The sequence below is a fragment of the Bombus vosnesenskii genome, unplaced genomic scaffold, assembly GCF_011952255.1.
Source record: "Bombus vosnesenskii isolate JDL3184/JDL3185 unplaced genomic scaffold, Bvos_JDL3184-5_v1.1 scf7180000013263, whole genome shotgun sequence".
NCBI classification, from domain to species: Eukaryota; Metazoa; Arthropoda; class Insecta; order Hymenoptera; family Apidae; genus Bombus; species Bombus vosnesenskii.
The window spans coordinates 426,739-445,861 of record NW_022882923.1 but is presented as its reverse complement, the minus strand read 5'-3'; the positions used below and the strand labels follow the sequence as shown (position 1 = coordinate 445,861).

Below are 19,123 nucleotides of genomic sequence, written 5' to 3'. Positions count from 1 at the left end.
TTGCGCTACGAGTGTGCTTCAAGTATATCAAATTTCATATCATTTGATAATACTTTCGTACGACTATAAAACTGTGATACTACGAAACTGAAGCCTACATATAGAACTTGATAAAAAGACGCTTCTTTGTATAGATACTCTTTGTAGCCACAATATGTATACACAGGTCGGTTAAAACGTAACTATTTGGCAAACGGTAAATCCTACGTACCGCCATTAAGGTAATTCTGCAATAAATCGAACTAATATCATTAGTAATGTCTTACAAGTATGAAATTTCGAATTATAAATATTAAATAAGGATCGTGCATAACAGTTGCAGATTACGAACGTTTTATAATTTGTAAGATTTAATTCGTTCGATCGACAAATGTCTATCAAGAAAGTAAGAATTGTAGTTGGTAACAAAACGTTACTTCGTACCTTCCGAGGAGCGATGAATGCACGCGACGCGATTCATATTTCGTTAATAACTTCGATATCAGATTTAGCAATATCTCCGTCATTTTCCGGCAAAGGACAATTTTAGCGCGACGCGACGCAGCAACGTTTCGGCAAAAGAGATACCGCGCCGTTTGACGAAGTCGTTTGTCAAGCGAAACTGGTCAAACTTCCTGCGAAAAATTTTTTTCACCTCCTTTTGTCACCGCGCTCCTCCTCCAGCCTGTGTTACCAGCCAGTGTCTATTTCTGACAGAGGTCCCCCGGGGCAAATTTGATTCTGCAATTATCGTTTTTCCAGATAGGACCGTCGGCGGCGAGCGTTTGACAGAGTTATGGTTATCACTTTCGTCGCATCATTGTCACGCGACGTTAAACTCAGGCTCGAGCAACAAAAAAGCGACGATTTTCGCATTAACCCGTCGTGTTTTCCTGAAAATCAGCCGGGATTATTGCCAAGGCAATCGGTAATTTATTTTCCGGCCGATTTACCGGCGACGTGCCGGTCACCGAATTAGGTGCATAGCAATTCCGCGCAATAACAACGTCCCTCGTTTCGTCAAAACTTTCGAAATGGATCTTGTTACCTTTATAGAATCAAATTCAGGACAGTCCTCCGTGAAATACGAAATAAAATGGTCGATCATGTGGGAGATATAAACGTGATTGATCGATAGACTGCGGATGTCTATAAAAATTGAAAACCGCGAAGATGTATAAAACGCGTGCAATAGGTATGCAAAAGTTGATGAAATATCCAAATTGTAGTAACGATTAGTGGGTGGAACACAAGCATCGACATGAATACGGAGAAGATGTAATGATTAATACTAACATTACAGAATTTGTTGAATTAATTCCATTAAAACGAAGGATACAATTATTGATAAAATGTAGGTGTTTTGTCAAAAATAACGCTGACTTTCATTGAAATAGAAACATGTTTACATATATATATATATATCTATTTATTTTCATAGAAATATATTTATAAGCGCACGTTGTCGCTCTACTGTTGCAATGCGCTTATTACACCCCTACATGCCTTCCTTTAAATACTAAAATGAAACTAACTGGAAAATATCCAATAACTGTACAATAGCGATTAATCCTAGTCACACTAGTCCTACTCCAACCCGCGAATGAAAAAAAAATCACTATGCATAGCAACGATCAGCAACCCTCCACTGGACTACAAGTCGAATTCTTTGCACCGCGCAGTCGACGACCAGCCAGTCTGTTTGTCCGATTGATCACGTTTGATTTGCCGCGAAATTCTGACAGGCAGCCAATAACGTCGCCATTCAATCTCCACGGAAACCCACCCCCTGATCGATAACCGATTGAAAACGGTGCGGGGCGGTTCGTGGGCGTCGGAGCCGATAGAACCGCCCCTGGTGTGTGCGGTTCGATGCGACGCACGTTGGAAAGTGCAACGTGCAACGGACCGCGTTGCTTTATTCGCGACACTAAGTGTGTCGTCATATCTTAACTGTCCCCGTGGCCCCGCCGCACCAACAGGGACACGCTTATTTATCGTCGACGCTGGCGTCAACGAACAACGAAGACGACTACCAGCATCGGAGGAGGAAGGCGATCGCGTGCACCGAATATTTTTAGGTGTCGTGTCTACAACGTTTTCTGGCTATTAGCGAGACGGAAGGGGTGAGTTTCCTTGGGTTGTCGAATGGAGAAAGTATCGGTTCGGGGCTGGTTTCTCGGATATGTGAAACGGAGTCAAAAGCATCCACTGAAATTGAAAATTGAGAATTCTGCGGTCCTGGCACGAGGCATTAGAATATTGCAAGATTTTTGGAATTGGGGAAAATGATCGCAAGTATTGGTAAGGGAGGGAGAGAGAATTGTGAAATTAAAAGTTACAGAGTTTAAAGTAACAGATATTTTGGAATATTCTTGTTGAAATGAACGAAATAAGATTCACAAAACGGACGCTATTCTGCTCCAGTATAGAATCTTTCTAATCTCAAGAATCAACCTCGGAATGAAAAGTGAGACGTTAAGAAATTGTTGGAAAATAAATAAATCGTGGAATCTAAATAAATATAGATCTTAAAGACGAACTTGGCACAAAATAATTAATCATCGGTCAATAATTATTCTACATCTGCAACGTTTATATCTAGAAATGTCAAATACAACTTCTTCTATTTTTCCTCGTCGGATTAAACAGAAAATCGATCGATACAAAGAAAGATAGAAAATGACCCACATTAATCCCTATGCAATATCAGGTCAACAACCCTACGTGATAGTAAATATAAATATAATAATAATATAATACGTCATGAAGCAACTAAAATTCACCAAAGCTGGTAGATATATTTTAAGCAGACGTTTTTTATTGCATGTGTCCGCCGTGCCATTAACAGGTCATAGTCGCAGTGGAATTTCATGAGTAGCAGTTGCGCCAGAGAAAACCAGCTAAACACGCGCGCGACAACCTATGAAGGTTTGATCTACTCGGACGTTTACGAGCATCGTGAAACCGGCCGGGCAATTACTTCACAAGTTCTCCAGTGGCAAATTCGAATGTGACGATTTCGGTGTTATGAAAACCGCTCTATGTTCCGACCAGTTTGATAAAACGACCATGCTTCCCAGTGGCTGTTTCGCTCGCGACTATCGATCTTCGTTTTTGGAGACATACAAGTTTATTTTACATTGGTTCCGACTGGTATTTTCGGTTCTCCTCTATTTTTTTTGCCCTACTATTCATCCGCCATTTTTATTAGCTATTTCAGCGTCGATGGGATAGCTCCAATTTCGTCGTTTTCAAGGGATAATTTCCCCTCGAAACAGCTTCGAGCTGCAAACACACTCGTTCCATTGTGTACGACGATATATAACGCTACGTTATCTCAACACGCACGAGATATTACATAATAGTATTATATTAGGTATTATACGATGTAACATAAAGAACACGGTTTGCAATTTTAATTAACAGTTAACATTTTATTCATAACGCCGTATGAAGCCGCGGCGTAACAGTATACGTTAGCAGTTACGTACAGGTAGTTAGAACGTGTGCCGCGGCACGTAAAAAAATGCACATCGTCGGCCACTTTCGACATAAAATTTAACATTTCGAATAACGTTCCTTTAGTAGGGAAAAATCGGAAAAGCCGACTCGTAAATGTCGTACGAGCAGTGTTATTTCACTGCAGTCGCTGCGTATTTAGCGCGAGCACCGCGAGTTCTGGGTCATTTGTTTCGCCGCGTTAACAGACTTCGCTCTTAAGAAGTAGCTTCTATTCGAGTAACGTAAATAGCAGCTACAAACAAACTAGCAACAAATAACAAAAATAATAGGTTTCTATAAATAATTTCAACCTTTGTTTTATTCTATCTGGCTACATTACGATACTTTATTAGTTAGCTTCATTTTCGACAAATAAAAGAAAACCAAAGCGAGAGACTCTAGTCTCTTAAAAGTCTAACTAAAAGTACCTATTAAACTGTCTTAAATGTTTTACTTTATCTATCATATTACAAATATGTTCTTACATAAATATGAAAGAGCTGGTTGTAGGTTATTTGTCTCCTAGTAAAAGAGCTAAGAAACACTATTATACGTTTAAAAGAAGATTTCAATCTATTAGAGTCTGCGTTCACGAGATTCTTCATTTAAATTCAGCTATTTAACGTACATCAAATGGTACCACAAAATAACCGAAATCTTCCCGGAAACCGAACACACCGCATCGTGAAGCTTTATGCTAAGAGGCAATGATCAATTAGCAGCACCCTTTGGTCGTGAGTTCGCGAGACAAAATACGGGACCCGAAAAAAGATCATAATTTCCCTTCATTGGAACGATAAATATAAACAGCCGGTCTGGCAGGGCTTGCATTATTCCCCGCTTAAGCGCGCTTTAAATCAGCCCGGTTGTCTCCGTAACTCTCGGAAACGCGGCCGAGCCGTCACCTTCGTCTCGAAGATCGCCGCTGAGAGATCAGCGGCCATGAATCTCTTCGACGAATCGAGGACGTCACGCGGAGGAGCCCGCGAACCGTGCACGCGGAAAAAATAGCGAGCTGAATACTTGCCAAAAGTGCTACCGGCGATGCGCCTACTGCGGGCGGAATGCATTCCTCTTCTTCGTGGACAAGCGTTTCAACGCGCTGCTCTGTTGACTTAACCCTCGAATTTTTATGTTCCGTTGTCGTTGCTGTTTCGTGAGTCGTTGTGGAATATTATTATTATTATTATTATTATTACTTATTTATGTACGAGCGACGTCTTTTGATGCGAAAAGAATAATCAAATGAAGAAATAATTGCGATTGGTAATAATAAAGAGCCATAAATGGTGCCATTTTTAAGGTTTCTCTTAAATATAGCAATCGATTCGCAGAAGAAGTGTAATCTATGGACGAGTTAATTAGCATGTTTGCACACGCGATTAATGCAACTACTGGGGGCAATTGGGGTTGCATAGGGATGTGTGGAAAATTGCTAAAATCCTGAAACACCTGAATGAAGCAGTAAGCTTAACAGAATGAAGAATTTCTGACAGAATATTGAGAAATAGAAAAATTAATTTTGGCCTGGGTAAATATTTCTGATGTTGCAGGATATTATATATTTTTAACCCTTTGAAGATATGCGATAACATCGTGCAAGGTACAATATGTTCTTTTGTAGTACTACGTGTTTATCTAGTATTTATTACTTTTATATGTTATATTATATTTATATACATCATAAACGCAATACCTTCTCGAATATTCGTTATTTTGAATAAAATTTGAGGAGACAGTCCATACGTTTGTTTCTTATTCACCGCACCATTCATTTCGGTTCTTATTGCGCGAAATATTGATCGAATCGACCCTTTCTTCTTCAAAGTTAAAATCATTCATAATTCAATACTTTCTATCGATCTAACTTGTGAGCCAATACAAAGATTCCGTGAATTATTTCAATAACTATATCAATGTAATGACAGTCTTTGTTTTTGTTAAACATCCACAGCTGTTGCATCTTCGCGTTCAAAAAAGAATATTATATCGCCGTAATAATTAATTTTTAAAATCCTGGTTGCAGCGAATGTTTCAATAGCCGACTAGAAGTACACGTAAAAGGAATACAAAAGCAGGAATTTATATAGCGAGCCCCAGTACGGAATCAAAGGGTGGGAATTAATTGGTCGACATATTCCGACATCGACCGACCGCGAAGAAGCGGACGAAGTAGCGAAAAACCACGGTGACTAGGCTGCTATTCTGAGCAACCGGGCAGAGACCGTTTCTCGGCTTCTTTTTCCCCAGTTTCCGTCTCCCGATTCGTTCCTGCTCGCGAAAAGACGGATCGGTTCTCTAAATAAAATGACTCGGTTATTCATCGGCGCATTTGTACGCGTCAAGGTCGGCCTCGCTTTTCTTTTCGTGCTTCTTTGTGCTCGCAGGGTTAATTGGTCAGAATTATTCGGACGGTCGAAAGCCGCACCCCGTGCCGACGTTTATTCCCGCTGGAGAAAGTGAGACGTTTACGCCCGGCGAAACTGTGGCACGACTTCCTGTAAAATGGTAGAAAGTCTGCTGGGAAATTCGTAGCTTGCTGGTAATAAACTATATGGTATCTTTGTTGCGATAAGAATTTCGCGCGGTTCGCTTGTATATTTGCTTGCAGTACTTGGGATGGCAAAAAGAACGAAAAGTTTAAAACGTGCAAGGTAAATGGAAATATATAGGAAATATCGAAATCAAGAAAAATATTTTATCGTGGTTGTGGTTAAAAGTTTTAGAAAACGGGGCTATTAACAGCATTTTGGCAGATTTAGAGTTTATGTGGAATTAGATGGAAAACGGATTTGACGCATCATTGAAATGGTTTTACATGCCAACAGTGATTCACGCGCTTTATATCAATCGCTTGATGCCTTTGAAGATCTGTAATATTGTTATAAAATATTATTTACCGTTTGTTACGCGCAGTGTGCCATTTCACTAAACTTTGCGTAACATTAACAGTAAACTTATTAAAACAAAAGCTTGCAAATCACTTGCGAAATTTGTATCGCAACATTAAATACATAAATTATTTGTAACGTTAGATAATAATTCTTAAAAAATTTAATAATTTTCCAATGACTTTTTAAGATTTCTTGCTTTCTCGTACGTGTCTTACATGTTTGCTTGTTTTGCGTTTATTGTCCTATGAATTTACATAAGTATCAACTTATTCATTATGTTTCCTTGAATTTATCCAATAATATCCCTGGTCCTGTTTCTGCAAGACATTCTACGTACGTGTATATCAAATCTAAGCAGATTCACGACTAGTGTATCACGGTCGCACAGTTCGATCGTTGGACGCGTAACGTGTCGACGAGGAGCTGTGTCACAGAGGGCCGGAAGTCTCGAGATATTTGCGATTCCTGTGTCGCGTTCCGGGCTGCCGTACCGATCGGCCACCTGTCCACAGGAAATGCGGCGTTAACGGAGCCGTAATTGCTCGGGTGGACCGCGGCCTTCCAAACAAACGAGCCTAATTGACTCGGAAATAAACCCGGGGGTTGAGAAGTCAGGTCGCGGCCACGCGTGTCCGCTCGCATACCGAAGATTTTGACTTATGCCAAAGCGAACCCGTCTTTGTGTCGGAAACACCGATCTCGTTTAATGCGTCCCTCACCGCCACTGCCAACTTCGCCGCACTAACCCGGCTTATTTTCATGGCGTGCCATCGTCTTAATATAGACTTGCGAGTGCTATCAGATTCGGCCTGAGACACATCCACCGCTCTTTCTCTGTTCGCGCGTTCGATGGAACCAACCGAATGCCTGAGAAAGGGAAAACTTTTTGCGAGCGAAATGAATTATAGGTGTTTGAGAGTGATATGTTTTGTAGTATACCTCGATCGATATTTGGCTTTGTTTAATGGCTTTTGTGGAGTGAAATGTTAGATATAGTAAGGGTGGTATGGATGGTAGGGTTGTATGCGAAACTAGCAGGATGAGATTCTTTCTGACGAAGCTTCTTTTTTAAGGAAATCGGATTTGAAACGCAATTTATCTTAATGTCCTGGTCATGGTAATATTAGCGTATACGATATTGAATGGTAGCATAAGTGGCTCGGTTATAGTAGTAGATTAAATTAGTATATCTTCTCAAATAAAATTTCATTTCCTCTCTATGTGTGAAAAAGAAGAATCTTGCTCAAGCATGGAAAATAATTGTCGAAAATGTTCTAAGAATCAGTGCGGTCTCGTTTTACAGAAAAATAAAAGATGATAATCGCTGCAGACACGCTGCTTGCTCTTAATACAATGTTATAGCGAGCGTGTGATAAGGAAACAAAATAACATTTAAAAGATATAAATACGAATTTTTTTTTACATAATTCCTAAAATATGTATTAATTGCCTTTTTTTAATTCGAATAACCATCGATAGTAGGAATGTTTAATTTTATTTTAAATTCGTTAAATCTACAATCAATTCATAAGTATGATTCTGTAAATATTGCTAGAAATTCGCAACAAAAACTGCAATTTACCCTGGTCTCCAATATTCATATGCGGAGCGTAAGTTCCCCGAACAATTTAGCAGTTCACACGCCCCCAAGGTTTCTTTGAGGAGGCGAAAAGAGTTCGGGCGGCGTGTCCGTCCCGGTTTGCCTGTCCCCCGTTAATGAAGCTCGTTCGAAGCGCGACAGACGCGAGACAGGAGGAAGGAATCCGCGACAATTTTGACGAGGGCTGAAGCTTCAAAATGACTGATCGTCTCGCGGGCAGCGTGTGAGTTCCCCGGACACACCCACCTTGTCTTCGTTCGCGGCACCGTTGCACGCGAATACACACTAAATATACGTCCCGTAAATATAGACGATGTATTTACAACAGGAACACGGCCCGCGATATGCCGATATTAAGCGTTCGCGCTGGAAAAATCGCCGGTTCTGGCCACCAACGTCGAGCTGCCTAATTTTCCAATGCCACTGTAACACGTGAACGTGTCTAAATCGCGTTGCTCTTTCAAAGACTCGTTAGAACGTGTAGCAACCATGAGAATTACAGTGATTGGTCTAACAGTTCCCTGAACATGATATATTAAGCTTGGTCTCTAATTTCTTGGGAAATTATTGGAATTTAGTTCTATTTATTAGAATTGGTTATTTTTACGTTTTATCGATACTTGGTTTTTATAACAAAACCAACTTAATTTAGTTCGTAACTATTAGATACTGTAATAAACATTTCCAAGTTGACCGTGATATTTATAGCGATTTTGTATTATAGAAGAAACTAGAAACCATACTATTTGTAATACAGTTAATTTATGAATAGGCAGTTCCCTATTTACACGCTTTACGCAAGTTCCTATAAATTAGAAGCTTTCTTATTTAAGTTTCATATTTTTGCTCAAGTTTCACTGACAAAACGTATTGAAATTTTAAATTAGATAAGAGATGATTACCTAATTAATAGAAATGTACGATAGTTATTTGATAATTACAGTTACAGTCATTTATTTCTGTGGATGACTAATAGAGTTCGATGAAGAAAGAATCGATAATAATATGATTGAAAAATTAAGTTCTACGTAAAAGGACGAATAGAATTACCGAATGAATCGGCACGATGATTCACGATAGCATTAATTTATTTCCACATTGGCAATTTCCACGAATCGGCTTTTGATCTGCGAATATGGTTCGGCAGCACGCGTACGTAGAAGGTAAAAGACCTCTGAAGGTTCGCGTCGTTTGAGTTTTGCTCGTAAATGTCATTTCAACTAGTCTCGAGTAGCTTATAATATGAATTAAAGACTCGCCGTGTGATACCCATCAGTTTCGTGTCTCTGCTCCGATTGAACGAAGATTGAGAAGCTCTTCTGGTGCCATTAAACGGCCAGTACACTTTGGAAAATTTATTATCGACCCAGTGGATTTTTTCTGTGAAACGACGACGATTCCTTGTCTCGCTCGTTTTCAATAATTTTCGTTTAATTTAAGCTGAAAGTAATGGTAGCATGAAATAGAAAATAATTTCGGACTTGCAAAATTTATTTGACTCTAAATCAAATCTTCGCGAGAAAGAACAGATTGCTCAAAAGAAAATAAGCTTTCTAAAAAGTCGATTCGATTATAGAACTTCGTATTAATCGTGAAATGACAAAATGGTGAATTAAATTATGAAAACGAGGGACAGATGTGAGTTAAATGACTTTCTATTTACAAGATTCTATTATTATTTTATTATACGCTTATACATCGAAAATTTTCACGATTAATGATATCCGTCTTTATAACACATTCTCTGTTAACTGATCCACTTTCAGCAGAAGTGAACTTCTGGGTATTCTTCTTTGATTACCGGACCAATTTCACTTTCGAGATACCGGGAATCATAATTTCCCCTGTCTAGACAGTAATCCTGGTTCGTTTTAAGACTCTGACGAAAAGCCAGGAAGAGGAAAGCTAAAAAATCTTCTATTTAAAGGATCTTACATCGTTAGATTTATCATTTCCTGCACAATGTTACACGACACTATATAATACGAAGACGATAAACGAAAGAACGAGTCACATTTTCAATCTCTTGTAGAAGTGTAATTTCCAGAATTTAGTATGTCGTTATTCAATTCTACACATATATTGGTACTATACCTAATCTATTTTAACACTAGAACTACCACGCCAGTCAAATTGACTGGTTTTACAATTTTATTTTAAAATTCCTACTTCATGTTACATTTTTTCCACGATGATGTAATGACTTTCGCAACGATAACTAAAAGAATGATATAATGAATTCTATTTTGTTTTTTATGTATTCAAATTCAAAATAATTTTGTATTAAGGCTATATACACGAACAGCAGTCAAAATGACTGCTACTTGTCAAAGCGTAAAAGGGTCCTGCAATCTGTTTATCGATTCGCAATTAACCAGTTTCCTCGTTTTGTATAACTTCTCACACGTTTTTAACATTTTTACCGCGTATCATTCAATATGATGATATCAGATATCAGGAAAATTTCGGATTGATCGCTAGATGTTAACACTAGAAATATCATACCAGTCAAAATGACCGGTTCTACAATGTTATAAATGTGTCAACCCTCGTTTAGGGATCATGGTCCCAGATGGATTAATAATACGAAAAATGTACTACATAACATGGAATTCCTTCTGTAAGAAAGTAATAAATCAATAAATAGAAAAAATATTCTATTGTTACGTATTTTTTCCATTCATTTTCACTGGTTTTGATAGAAATAGCTTCGTATTAACCATCGGTAGATCTAGTGTTAATTATAGAATTGAATATGTGTCTGTCACTTTCCTGAACGTCCAGAGATATTAACAAAAATGAACCTGTGATCTTCGTACGTAAAAAGTACACCGTAAAATTAAAAAAGGCATGCAACAGTTACGACCTCGACTTTATATTTTTGTAAGTGGTTCGTTTGAAGATTCTGATTGAAGAATCTCACCGAAGGATTTTATAATTTCCTATGTGAATATTGCGTGTTATTAATACGTTGAAACGTACATTGTGAAATAATACAGCAAGGAGGATAATTACACGTAGCACCTAATACCTTTGCGAGCAGGTGGCGGGGGATTCGCTGACAAATCCAAAGTTACAAAGTAAGAGTAGAAATGCAGCCGGGGCCAATAACTCAGTGGCCCCGAGGTCGCGTCTTAAAACTCGCGCTTGCCTTATTTCGGACGATCGCTGTAAAGTGGCATAACTGCTTGACCGCATAAATAACGCGCAAAGCCGCGGTGAAATGTGGCGGCGATTACTCGCGTCCATCGCCGGCATAGATCCCGCAATTTTTCCCCGGCTCTTTATCCCCGAAATTAGGGGCCGCGAGCAGCGCGACCTGTCGCGGGATTTAGGTTCGTTTGCGCGCCGATTCCAACCGATAACTCCTCGCCAAGCGGAGAGAAACGAGCCGTGTCATTATACCGGCCGAAGAAAAAGTCAGATTTCGGGAGAACGAAAATAAACGTCTCGCTGTCCGATCGAACGTGCACCCGCGTCTCGCCAATTTTTTCGTATATGCGAGTTGCGAAGTGAAATGGAAAATATTGGAACAAGTGCGGCGAAAATATTGGCGCGTTGATGACTCTCCTTTCCTTTGGTGAACGCTTTAAATAAAATACGCTGCTCGAGACGAGAACACTGGCCGATTAGAGAATCCATTTCTATTACGGTCACAAGCAAATGAATCACAGGTAAAACTGATTAACTGTACATTTTACTATTTTCTTAATTTCATCACTAGACTGCGGAATTTTATACGCTTATGGGAAATTTAAAGGTGCAAAAATCCACAGAATTCACATAATAGTCAAAGATGTGTAAAATATCCAAAATACGGTACTCGTTATAATATTTATTCCACATTTTTAATCGTATTTATAAAGATATGAATTTTCATAAATATCCGTCATCTGTCTATTACACAAGCTTACATTTAGTATTTAATTCTTGAGAAACAAATGACTAACTTCCGTAGGTTCATTAGTCGCGAGGGGATGACATAGATAACGATAGATCCTAAGGCAAAGTTACAAGACTGTGCGACATAACTTGTCTGTACTTTCCAATTTACGAAATTGATCAATGTGTCTTCCGAATGACTTAAATAGAAATTCTTGCGGTACGTTCACCGTGTTCAAAGTTCTAGAAACGTCTGACTGTGACTGCTTTTTGTACTTAATCAATATCTCGAGTACCTGTAAAGACAACCATCTTGACTTCCTGTCACAATACACAATGTCTGTTCGATATTGTATACTGTGGCTGTCAAATACTCGTAAGCCTATGTTCGGTAGTTACTTTACAGTGGATGCGTGTTCTAAGAAGCTATTCCGCGTAATGAAACATCTCAACATTTTATTACATATACAGCGACAGACGAAAGAAAGTTTATAACATAAGAGGTAGAAAAAGACACCGTAATTTCACAAAAAGGATTTACATTTAATAAGAGCGATGAATAGATGTACCTAACATATACCACAAAATTTCACGGATTTCAAACTTTCTCCTATCCGCTACTGTGTATGACCGCTTTGACGTGTTCGGAACACACATCTCCTTGAACCATAGCCTAACGATACTCATAACGAATCCGCGCAGAAGGTAGATTTAGAAGAACAATGGAAACTTTCCGGGAAATCTGCAGCGTTTGAACCGAGTTCAGTGACGAACGTCACATATTGCTCAGAGTCTGGTGTCTAAAACGAAGACGTGTAGCTAGCGAGCGCGCCGGTGTCAGCAATTGAAAATTTGTCAGCGGCACAATTCGCGTTAAACCGCGAAGCAGCTCGTTGCAGGGGCGACGAAAGAGAGAGGAGGCCAGAGACAGAGCAAAGAGCGGTTCGCCACGCTAGCAGCGCCACTAAATTAGCTTAATGCGATGCATTTGATTAGATCGCTGCCGGAGCTCGTAGGAGGAAATACCGAAGGGTGGAGGGAGAGGGGGAGGAGAGGAGAGAGTTAGGGCGTGAAAGAGAGACAGAGACAGAGAGACAGAGAAAGAGAGAGAACGAGGGACGGTTTGCTCTTTCAGTCTGCGCGGGGTGGCCAGCATCGTTTCATGGAATTGATTAGATTCAGTTATTAATATTCCTCTATCCCTCACTTCATTTCCGGCCCCGATTAACTCGGCGCTAACAGCGTGACGACGAGCAGAGACCACGCTACCTACCAACGAGAACCTCTTTTGCAACCTCCTCGCCCCTCTACGGGGCCGCAGCTTCTTTTTCCGACGCTACACCCACGCGTTCACCTTCTCTTGGGTCAGGACGGCGTTCGTTGACTTCCGATTGTAACACGATTAGTCATTTTTCCATCTTAGACATTCATCGATCGCTGATTCGTAGAAAGTAAACGCGTTTGGTACTGGCTGATTTGGTGGTTTTATGTAATTTCGATGATTACCAATCCTTAGATCCTCCAATTTTGCGGAAGTGTGATTAGAAGGTAAATTTTGAAAAAGAGGATTTGTTGGTTCTGTGTAATTTTTAGGTCTTATAAGTTTGTGGAAATGTAATTAGATAATTCTTGGAGCCTTTTAGGTTCTATGTTACTTTCGGCGATTAGTAATTTCGCGCATCTTATTGCTTTGCGGACGTCTGACTAAAATTTGATACTTTTGACTTTGTATAAATATGGGGTCGGAAATGAATATTATCATGCACATAGATGGACAGTTTGAATGTTCGGAGTTATTTTACTTATTGTTGGTATCCTATTGCAAATTTCCTTTAATGCGAGATTTTTTCGCTTTCGTAATCTTCGTTCGGTAATTCTCGTAAATAACCCAAAAATCGTAAGCCAAGTTTCCTTTTCAAAATCAAATCATTGAATTTTAATTGGACCACGCGAACAATATATACCACATATACATGCGTATATAATTTTATTGTAAGAAATAAAAGCGTTTCATATTTTACAATACGCATATTGCTCATCTGTTTGGTGCGTTACAGATGAGAATAATTGTAACGAACTGATTCCCGTTATTTCGTCCAATTTCGCAAAGTCTTATGCACGTTTTTGAAACAGGAAATAATTAGTTATTAACAGAAGATCGCCTGATAATTGGTGTTTACCAAGTTTCTCAATATATTAGGCGTTATAGCGTTTGAATTGATGTTAATGTCTTCATTTAATACAGCCACCGAAGCTTTCTCCTTAAAGGAAGCTCGTAAAACGCGTTTCATGATCATTCACCATCAATCACGGCACAAATAGGCTGAACTATTGTTAAAAATTTAATGAGCGAGTCTATAAAATCTCAAGAAGCGAGGCGTGCTATGATCGCAAGACACATGGAAATTAGTAGAAATTCAACCAAAATTATTAGAAATCCAAACCTAGTCTTCTTCGTGGTTTTTCTAAATATTGATCTTCCTAAAAATTATACACTTCCCTTTGAATTCGCATACGACTTATCAAAGCGTCGCTTTTAGAAGTATTAGGGTTAAAAAATAACACAGGATCGAATACGACTAATTCGTAATTCCTCATAGAAATTTTCTGATTTTCAACGGTGTATTCTTAGGAATTTGAATGATTTTCCGTATAAAATATAAGTGGAAGCTTTTTTTCCTGCTCTACATTATCTGCGCGTCATCTCATTCTAATCTCTTTTGCACGAGTTTCGTGCTTTTCTCGTGAATAGTTTTAGCGTGAAATGCTGAAAACGCGAGCACAGAGAGCTCTTCATGGTACGTAATGAAAGGATCAACGTTGAAAGCCACGATTCTATGCGTTTTACAAGCGATCGTTCGATTTCCAGGCAACCGATACCGCCCGTCAAAGCAATCATCGGCAAGAAATCGCTCGAAAAGCTGGTGCTGGCTGTACGAGGAAAATGAAGAGACGCGGCCAAAGCAAACAGCACGCTGACTCTCGGCGAACCGCCGCGGTTGACGTTGTAATACGGTAAACGTTTTATTGGAACGGGATACAGCGGTAGTGCGTCAAAGCGACGATGTACTTAACCGATTGTGTTTGTTTGAATTTTGCGGCCGAACGCTGCTCAGGAATTGAGTGGTAATTTGAAGTAGCGGAGGGAAAACGACGTAAGTACAGCTGCTGGCGACGATGAAAGGGAGAATGTGTTTAGACGCGAACGAGATGACGTGGCTCCTTGAAAATGGAGTCTCCGCTTTCTCGATCGGTCAGCAAATTTTCCAAACGTTTTCACGAATTTGCAAATCTCTATCTTCTTACGATATGTATTACCTCGTTTCATATAAAGTGTCGTTTCTTTGAACTTTGAATTGCACAGTATAATAGTATCTATTAAGTTTTGTCTCATTATTAATGATCGACTTATGAAGGAGGAGGAGATTTGCTATAAATCACGTATATTCAATGTTGAAAATATATTTGTTGTAACAAATTATTAGATCTTTAGAATTTAGTTTCACTATTTTACAATTTCTGCATCTATTTCATTGTACGATATCGCAGTTTTTCTTGAGCTTTCAAATTTTTCATCGTTCGATCTTTTATCAATTAATTTCTTCCTTCTCCACGTTTGCTATTTTAGTTTCGCACACTATTACTACTTTTTAATCATTCGTTGTACACGTAATTGATTTCGCAGTTCTTTTTTGTTCCTCGACATTTTTGTACGTTACGATTTCTTTATTCGGTAATTGGCATTGAAATTTTACATATCTGTGTTTTTCGTAATTAATTGAGCATGATCGTCTTTTACACTCAGCTCTAGAAACTCAAGTTTGACGTATGCGCGCGCGAACGTTTCATCGCTTTTATCGCTGTTTTTTATTATCAGTTAAAAGAGCCAGCTTATTCGATTACTCCACTTGACTATTCCACCTTGTCTTATTACGCTGTTACTTGGAACTGCTAGATCTATCTGCGCTTTACTTCGGGATTACTCGGCTGAAAACTAGAATAGTTCTATCACGGATAATATCCATTAACAGTTACGTTACGAGCCGCGAAGCATCGTTCTACGACGCTCTCGCTACAATTAATTATCAACAACATGCACGCCTCTAAATCTCGACGATTCCGCCACCAATTCCTGGCTGCTTCTCTTAACTCTTTCTATAACACGACTGCTCGTAATGTCTCGCGAATAAACTGTACGTTCTGTGGATACTGTACATGTTCAGTATTGTAACACTGGTCGACAGACGTCATGAATAAATGCCAACATTTAATCCTATATATCGTACGTTCGAAAATTTCCTATTAAGATCGAGGATCTTTCTAATTTTTCATCTCTCAAAGTTTCTCGCGGTTTTTATTTCAACGAGTCCGGTAGATTTATAGTTGCTAATTATCGGACTAATTCTCGTACCGAGAAATTTCGAAATTTATAAGTTGTCGGATCATTAATTTCCAGCTATTTTGATATCGTTTATTTTGAAATTTCCCAACTTTCGCATTCTGTTATTTATTGAATTTGCAAGTGAATGTTACGCGTGTGCGCCTGTTGTATGTTACGCGCTTATTTCTGTTATTTCGTGAAGTTTCATCGCGATAACTGTGAAGGTAAATTGATACGTATATGACAATGATATCAAATATTTAAAAAAAAGTTAATTAAGATTTAAAAGTTTCCTTATCTTCGTCATCAATATCGTACAGAAATATTCTAATGCCGGAGAAGTCTTCATCGATTAATAACTCTTCTCTTATATAACAAAATTATTATTTCGAAGATTCTTCCCACTTAGTTTTAATTTCCTACAGTTTCAACTTATATAATATTGTCCGAAAAGTGTCTTTCTTTCGCAAACGTGTTTTTTACAACAGTGTACCTTCATACAAACGTGAAACCAAGTCTGTGAAATGTCGCGGTGTTTATCTCAACAGAAAAAAATGGATCATACGTAATTCGACAAAATAATACAAAACAAAAAACGTTGTGCGTCTATTATTTGCTCATAAAACGAAAGAAACTTTTCGGACAACCCAATACGAGGATTCTACCAATTCCTAGATCTGTGTTCTATCTGTGTCATGCTGCCACAATTTCCAAACTATTCAGTACGAAAACCATGTTCGTAAAATACACGTTAGTCACTATAAGTTTCATCCCAAACTCGTTTCCGTGACAAACGTTAGAAACGACACAGCGAAACGACGTTTCTCCATCGAGGCATCGGTTACGGTCCGTTTGTACGTGAAGAATCGCGCAACAACCCCCTTCTCGTGCATGGCGGAAGCAGTGTAACCGCACTTTCCCGTGCGTCGCAAGATCAGCCTCATTGCGTCTGATCTTCTCGAGGCCAGCGCTAAACAGTGCGCGTCGACGTTTGCTCGCCGCGTTGGAAATCGTTTCCTCGCGAGCCCGGAAAACCATGGACGGCGATGGGCTGGCAGAAAAGACAGAATAAAGAAAGCAGAAGAGAAAAAAAAGAAGAAATAAAAAGGAGAAAAGAGGAGGAACGGGTGAAGATCGCGGCCGATCCATTCAAAGAGAACGCGCGGCTTTCCGAGGCAAAAGGCTGAGCTCGCCGAAGCAACAACGTCGGTAGCAGCGAACGAAGAAACAGATCTCGCGGTGGAGACGAACAAAAAGGCAAACGCGGCGTACAGCGAGCCGCGTGTATCGCACATGCTTCTCTTTCCTTCCGTTCTCTTCTGCCTCTCGTTCTTCTCTTCGTCGGCGTCGCCCGAGAGCCCTAAGAACGACCGCCGAACGATTCAATCTACTGCCGATTGTAAAAATAAACGGGACCCGCGTTTTTTCCCTGCACTTCGATCTCAGAAGAGGGCTGGCTTCTTTCTATTTCCGGCCGCCGCGCTGCGGAAAGCCGATTTCCAGAAACGCGCCAGTACGTTGCACCGTCTTTTCATTCCCTTCTCTTTTTCTCTCGCGGACCAGCGCGTCTGGCGAGGGAGTCGACAGGTGCATTGATCTGTGCGAAACGCGCCATATTGGACACAGAGTTTGCGAATTCCGACTGTTAAACCTTCTGACTTCCACTGCTCCAATTACAACGCAATTATGCAAACTTTTGCTGTTCTACGAGTTTTATAGAATGGAGTATTTGTAATAGATAGTTTTATGTGTCGTAGAATCTTCACACAAAGGTGTACGCTTAAGTTTTGCAGTAGGAAAATTATGCAAGCGCGACGACATTGCCGAGCCGTGACATATTCTTGTAGAATGATTTTTGTTATTAAATAGTGACTATTGCTATTCTTGTCTGACAATGTCGATAATACCTGTAAGCATTCAGTGTATTTGCTTGAATTGTTCTCTTACATTTTCCAGTCTTGGCGGATAACATAAACGAACCTATACTAAGCTTCGTTTGGAAACTTTCGAATAATTGTAGCGTTATGATTGGCAAGCGATTACTTTTCCTTCAATTTTCCTTAGAATGCATTTTCTATTCACCATTTACGTCAAAGAGACGTAAAAAGTGGCTGACGAAAGACTAGTAAAAACAACGAACGATATCTGTTTTACGTAATATGGGTATCTAAGACGTTAAGTACAAATTACAAATTCATTAGTAAGCAGTTATTTAATGAAACGGTGAGTCACGTGATGTTAGCTAGTAACAAGAACGCCACGATGACGGTGATTCAGAGAATGATGTAAAAGAAAAATACTGAAAACATTCGCTATAAGTAATCGAAAGCGATAAATCATTCCCTATAAATATACACATACGCAACTTTTTTCCCTCATCCCTTCATCCAAAATTCGAAAAATTAAAACAGATTCGGCGTTCCTTGTTTCACGGAAGAAAAAAAAAAGACGAAGAAAAGGATAAACGCCGGGGGCTGATTTTAGAAGCGGCGATTAATCGCGGCTCGAAGCAAGGAAACATCAGACAAGATTCGCCTGGCCGTTTCTGCCTGGCTCGTCGCTCTCGGTACGAACAAATCTCGGTGCACGATACAAATTTGCGATACGGCGATGTACGAACCGAAATCACTCGACGCGGAACGAAGAGCGGAGCAGAAAAGCGGAGCACGCAGGCTCGCGAGCAACGTTGCATAATCGTGGCCACAAATTATCCGTGTTTTTGCACGCGAACTATATACACATTATGTGTGTATAGATATACTGGGTGTCGTATAGCTAGTACAGGTTCCTCCTATAGGAAAAAATAAGTCGACAGGATGGAATACGATCTTTTTATACAAGTCTGTTTTTTTTTTTTTTTTTTTTTTTAGAAAATTCACTTTG

General features: G+C 39.5%; 1 long non-coding RNA gene across 1 annotated transcript in view; it reads left to right on the top strand.

Moving 5' to 3' along the window:
• Positions 1-19,123, top strand: part of LOC117232685 — a 53,813-nt gene that overhangs the window by 18,425 nt on the left and 16,265 nt on the right. Inside the window, exon 2 of the long non-coding RNA XR_004493169.1 lies at positions 14,729-15,014. This is a non-coding gene — a long non-coding RNA (uncharacterized LOC117232685). The remainder of the gene's footprint in view (positions 1-14,728; positions 15,015-19,123) is intronic.